We start from the raw sequence: 7,047 nt of genomic DNA, 5'->3' as shown, positions 1-7,047 counted from the left end.
GAACTATTCGTCGCCGGCAAGGTATGAAAATGAAATCCACCATTATACCGGCAAAGCAGCCGGCCTCTCCTACAAGGGCAACAAGGCTTTCTGCAGAATGCTCGATTTTACACATTGCCGGTAACATTCATATTTCGAAAATGTTTGTATTCTTCGAATATGGTTGCAGAAGTAATGCGCAAACAGAGGTCACGAGACGCGAGACGGCACTGTGACCAACCAAAATTTTACCTTCTTCGGCAAATTTCGCTGACAATGGGGTCAAAAGTACTAGTTTTAGTCACTGAAATTAATAGAATAAGCGAAAAAAAAAAAAAAAAAAAAACATGGACCCAGAAAATACTTTCATTTTCCCAACAGTTTTTTTCAAGTTAATTTTTAAAAATGTCCGATTTTTCAAACAAGGTGTGGTCATGATGACGTCCCAAATGATGCACTTTGGCGCATCTTCCTACTGCATTTCCACGTTATGATAATCAAGATGCGAAATAAAATTGCGCTCCAGCTTGCTATCATCTAATGTCTACTCTCATTCGATGCAATGTAGGAGTGTTTCGTGTGCGATGTGCATGTTCGAACTTTATTATTCGGTAAAAATCAGTGCTTCATTCGGTAAATTAAAAATCTCCCCTTTCCAAGAATTTAATTTTGGGGCACCCCAGGGCGCAAAGCTCCTCCTTTACCTTGTCTCATTGATAAATCCAAACGCTTTAACGGCTGATGATAAATAGCAGTTACTCTTTTTTTTTTTTTTTTTAATTTTCTTCAGCTCTGTTAGAAAAAGTTAAAACGAAAGCGAAAAAAATGGATCGAGAAGGTAATAAAAATTTCCAAATGATGTGACAACTTACAGGTGTAAAAAACCGTGATCTGCAAGACCTCGGTTATACAGTGATTTTTTCCTAAGCGGTATGTAGAAGCTCCGCCCACCAGTGGCGGATTTACAAGGGGGACGGTAAGGGCGACCGCCCCCTCCGTGACCGTCATTTTCTAAAACTTATAACATAGAATTGAAGGAATTACAAGCACTCGCTACTAATTTCAATCAAGTACATTCCACAAATTTGCTTTAAATTAAGTTCAGACAGTTAGTGTAGTCAACGATGGACAGTGTTACTCACTTTTTAATTTGAACCTAAGCTCACCCCTCCCCCCCCCTTTTTTTTAACTTGAATAATTTTTATATTTCTATATGTGTCTTCCAACCTTTTTCTTCCAGGGACTACACTATACTGGTATGATAATACATTGCTATGACTCAGAACAGTAGTTTCCAATCCTGGGGGTGATAGCCCCCAAAGGGGAGATTTGACACTTCAAGGAGGCGATAAGTTCATAAGGGGCGAAAACAGTTAAAGCCATTGCTCCCCCCAAACCCGTCATTCACGGGAGTAGGGAGTCAATTGCTCTCCCCCCCCCCTTATCCTATCTTTTAAATACTAACCGGGAGGAATGGCTTTAACTGTTTTTAACCGCCACCCCCTTGAATAGACTGTAAATCCGCCACTGCCGCCCACTAATATCCCCCCCCCCACAAAAAAACACTGAATATATTTTTGCCTTATGCTTGTCTTCTTAAGAGAAAAAAAAACAAGGAATTTGTGGAACATGGAAATTTCAGCATGATTCCTATTTAAATACCACAAGATAGACTAAGGAACATTTTTAATATAGCCTATGTTCATATCCCTCAGTTTAGAAAAGGTAATTAACGAAATATATGAAGCATCGATTCGCATGCAGACATTATCGTCAATATTTATTTATGTATTTATTACTTCATTTCATTCTTTGGAGCTTTGCCTACATTGTAAATTATCAGATTGAGCTAAAGTAGTCTAACAATATGCACAATTAAAAACACCTTGATAAACTTTGTTGTTCAATGAAAATAAGCTTTTCAATAACTATTAAATTAGATCTGATAAAATTTTCATGTACTATAAAAAAAATGTTTCATTTCATTTTATTTTTATGCCTTTGTATCAAAATATAAATTATTTGCGGTAGTATACATCAGATTATTTTTACGCAAATGGAAATGTGTTGCTATTTTAAGATCAGCTAATGTTAAACCAACAGAAGCCATGGAAAACGCATTTTTTTAATTAATATATTTTGATCAAAAACAAAAAAATACGTTTTTGACTGTAACTATGAATTAAGTACATTTCGTAATGTTCTTCGATACACAAAAATACGAATTTTGTGTTAAAAAATTATCATACGCTATTACGAAAGACCGTGTCCAAAAATTTATTTTAAATTGTATTGTTGTTCAACCATTAGCTACAAGCATTGTTTTATCATTATCGAACACTACTAAATCAAAAATACCCCCTTCCCTGAAAAAAAAAAAAAAAAAAAAAAAAATCAAGTGCCGAAGAAATAAAGTTTCCATTAAATGAGATAATTATGAAGACTGCTGAGTGGTAGCTGAAAATGACGTTAACAACCAGAGTGTCAACAATCCGAGAACCTTAAAGTTTAAACTACTGTATTGTCCAACTTAGTAAGATAGCTTTCACCAAACCCGAATATAATACTTTGGGTGTAATCGAGAGAAAAGGAAAGTATTAAAAAAGTGCAGGTAAGAAAATAATTAAACTTGCAATGAAATAGTATGAAGCACAAATTTTATACCTTCCAATACAATAACAAATGTATCAATTTTAAGATGTGCCTATTTTTGGAACTGGGATAGTTCACAATGAATGATTATACTTTCATGCACACGAAATGAGGAAAATATAAAGTTGACAATAAGTTTTATATTTTAATACCACTATTACGTTTAACAATCTAAGATTAGTTATAAGTAAACTGACATGAGTAAAAGTCAATGAACGCTAATGAAACAAAATGATAACAGCTGGCGATAAGATCGGGCGTTATTAACGTCAAAACAAACCGAACCGGCAAGAAGAAAGGGAAATTTATGCTACGGTTCGCCAATAAAACGTCTACTAGCAAACAACGGGCGACGTTCACAAAACGTCCTAAAGATATAGAAACAGAAGTTATCAACAAATTTCATGAGCAACAAGTAGTACTACTGATTACAAGACGCCTTACCTGTCATGAGACAGCTTCAAAACACTGCTTTTTGGAGCATATTTTGGCAGGCGAACAACACTCCTTTCGCCGCGGCGGCTATTAGAATTCTGAGACTGTGAGCCCCACTTTCACCTGTTGAAGGTCGGACGATTCCACTGCCTGTCGTTTGGGCGAATACGTGAGAGAGGAAAAAGAAGCGTTGCTGTCGCACGAATCGAATTAATTAGGAACGTCATAAACAATCGCACGCTGCTGATAGCAAACCGCTAAATTTTTAGAGATTGAAAAGAAGTCAGGTGCGGATCCGAAAGGGGGTCGAGAGGGTTGTGAACCCCCCCCCCCCCCCCAAGTGACCAAATCTCGCCTTAAGCCCCGTTTTAGGGACATTTATTGCGGGGTTGCCCATCTCTTTAACAGCAAGGACACCCCCCCCCATATCACGAAGATCCCCAAATCAGGGGTCCCCTCCCCCAACCAAAAGAGATAAATACACCTCAAAACATCTCCCCTCCCAAAAATTTTTAGTGACCATGAGCATTTCGGTAGGCACCCCTGCGTATTGCCAAAAATGCACCGAAGACACAGACCCCCCCCCCCGTATATGCCCAAAAAATTCACTCATGACACTCCTTTTGCAGATGACTCCCTACAAAACCGGAAGCTGGATCCGCCCTTGAAAGAAGATCATGTTTTGGGGCTTTAAATTGCGAAAATATGTTTGGGTCATCACCAGGGCTGCTTAGCCGGAACCGGACTGATTTTTGGGTGAAGGTGTAGGAGACGGAAGTTGACGAGTTTAAAATGCTAAGAATCGGAGTTGGCAATTTTCCCTCCGAGTTCGAAACTCCGTCACTGTCAGGGCTGCGGAGTCAGAGTCAGAGTTGAAAGCTCTAAAATTCCAGGAGTCGCAGTTGGAGTCGATCATTTTCCCTCTAACTCCGCGCTGCAGCCCTAGTCATTATTCCCACGGAGAAATAAAATAAAATCATATGAATGTAGAACTGTGTGTCTGAAAATACAATGCGTAAAATTGCGTTTTTTCTCTTGTAATTTCAGAAAATTTCTGGGGAGATCTCTCTAACCTCAAAGTTGCTTACCTGCCCTTTTTCCCTAACTTGGCCAAACAAAGCCTAAAGTTCGTTTTGGGGTCTTTAATTTCCATCGATTTCAGGATTCCTTGCAGTGTCAAAGCTAACTTTGAAGTGTGTTTTTAGGAGGGAGAATTCCCGAATCTTAGCCTTTCCCCTTAAAATAGCAAAAGTTAATATAAAATTACATTTTTATTGCTTCAATGTGGAAGATTTCCGGGAGAGCCCCCCACACCTATCATTTCTCCTGATTTCACCAAACAGTCTAATAATGCATTTATGCATTTTTAGAAATTCAATTTCCGATTAAAAGCACCCTGCTTAAACTAACGTCTCGACAGACAACCGAAAATTGCGTTTCTAAATCTTTCAATATCTTCCAATATCAAAAAATTTCCAGTGGAAGCCTATGAACCCTTTTAAAAGATTAAAATCGGATTCATCACGCTGTTTTTAGAAGATGCATTGCATTGTTTTCATTTCCTAGTTTATGTCAATTATTTTTTTTTCTTAAAAAATACTTTGGTGTGAAAAATGAATGCAAAATTGTTTTTAGTCCTTATGTTCTCCAATAATTTTTAGAAACTATAATTTCATAGAATTTGTTTTTTTTTTTTTTTTTGAATAAGTATAGTTTTACGCACCTTTTCAGGATTTGTACAAAATGAATTTGAAATGAGGAACATAGAGAGCTAAAAATCAGCTGCATTGAGTTTAACAAATTTATTGTAGAGAGAAACGCCGAGACATTACAAACAAAAGAATTAAAAAAAAACTTGAGAGACAATCAATATTTTCAGGGGCAAGTGTACATTCTGAAATTGGAATGTTAAAAACACTGAATTATTTCCATCTAATGTTACTTTTCTTTATTTAGTTGTAAAAAAACTTCCTTAAAATGATAATTAGTGTCACAAGCTGTGATATATAGCTGCATGCATAAAAGAAAACTTAAAACGTCAAGTGTCCTAAGTTAGGGACCAGGATCCCTAACTTGGGACAATCATTTTTTGTTTTATTTCCAAAGTTGTCTACACATATACACCTTACCCTGGGGTAAAGTGCTAAGACTCTTCTTAAAATTAGAATACTTTTTCCAAATTGTAAACATATGAGTAGTATGCTACTAAAGGTAAAAGCTCAAAACTGTCCCAAGTACGCACCTTATTTCATTAAAATTGAAATAAATTTAAGTCATAGGAAAACTGTATAGTTTTCTGACTTTACATGCAATGAACCTTGTAATTAAAACATATGTACAGGCTTCATATGCCTTGGCCAAAAAAGCAACTTATCGAAAGCAGTAGTGATTTTTTTTTTACATGCAATGACATTTGTAATGAAAACATATGTACAGGCTTCAGGAAACGTGCAGGGCATTTGAGTGTATACAGTAGACTTTCGTTTTACGCAGGGGTTACGTTCTACGGAAATGCCGCGTAAATCGAGACCGCGTAATCTGAGACCTAATGCTACTGTTAAAATAGGGGTTTGGCTCCCCTATTTTAACACTAGTATTAGGTTATAGCAAAATACTTCATTCTAGTGATGACTAATTGTATATTAAATTTAATGTGTACTTATATCGACTTTTATGCACAACATGTATAAGGAAAACATAAATTGTTTTCGTGTTCTGTCTATAAAGAGGAGCTGGTTATGATAGTCTTTTAGCAGTCATTAAGAATTTTTCTCTGTAGTTCTTTGCAGAGCATTAACGCATCCATGGAATGACTTGCGTCACATTTCCATGATAGAATCTTCCTTCACTAACAAATCAGAAAGATCATTTCTATTATCTAGAAATGGCTCAAAATTTTCACTGTGAACGTTTTTGGTTGTGCGTCACCGACTTCCGTATCCTCGTTGGTTTTGGCCTCCTTTGTCACTCCTAAAATCTCTTCTTCCAGTGAGTTCTGAACTGTGTGAGTTTAATAACTTAACTTCTGGAAAGAGCTCTGAAACATCGCATAAAATGTCTCCAGTGGTCCAAGCTCGATTATTAGCACATCAAAATGTAGTTGATTGCGAGTAATCTGCAATCTTTAGGAGTTTGGATTTTGAAAGAGGGGAAATTTTATTTGTTTGCATCACCGCATTCGCGTAAAACCGAAACTGATCAACGTAAAATAAAATAAAGGCGTCAAATCTAAAACCGCGTATAATCAAAACCGCGTAAAATAAACCTACGTAAAACGAGGGTCTACTGTACTAGAATTTATATCACTGCTATAACAGGGTGGCGACAGGAACTGTGAAAAAAAGTTCCCTGATTTCCCTGATTAAGTTCACCAAATTTCCCTGATTTACGTTACCAATGATAATGGTTTTCTTTCTTTGCTCTACTTGAAATCCATTGTATGTTTGAATAAAATGCAGTATTTTAAACGTTTTAAGTTGCGTAAAGTTGTTGAACTAAAGATATATTTTAAAAAGATGCTACTTCTTTAATAAAATGGTTAAAAAAAACATATCAAGTCAATTTTTGGGGGGGGGGGGGGAGGGGGAACCTACAAAACAGTATATTAAATTTTTCTACAATGGAAAGATTATAGAAAATTTAAAAAAAGAAAAAACTTTACTTTCAAAAATCACTTAGCATAAGAATTTTAAGAAACTATTAAAATTACTCTTAAAAACATTTGTATTTATGATAGAACTAAGAAGTAATTGAAATTATTTTGAACTAAGTTTTCGAAGAGAATAATAATTGTTGCAAAAATAACAAGTAATAGTGAAAGAATAGAAGTAATGTAGTTATTCTTATATAACTAATTGACATATTTATGCAAAACAGATGAAACCATTTGACATCCATTCATAGGGAGTTTTTCTCTAATCAAGAACATAGGTTTTAATGAATGAATACAGCATATAAACAGTAAAAAAATAAAGATATTTA

Source organism: Uloborus diversus, chromosome 1 (genome assembly GCF_026930045.1).
Source record: "Uloborus diversus isolate 005 chromosome 1, Udiv.v.3.1, whole genome shotgun sequence".
Taxonomy (NCBI): Eukaryota; Metazoa; Arthropoda; class Arachnida; order Araneae; family Uloboridae; genus Uloborus; species Uloborus diversus.
The sequence above is the reverse complement of the archived record's forward strand: the minus strand, read 5'-3'. Positions refer to the sequence as shown.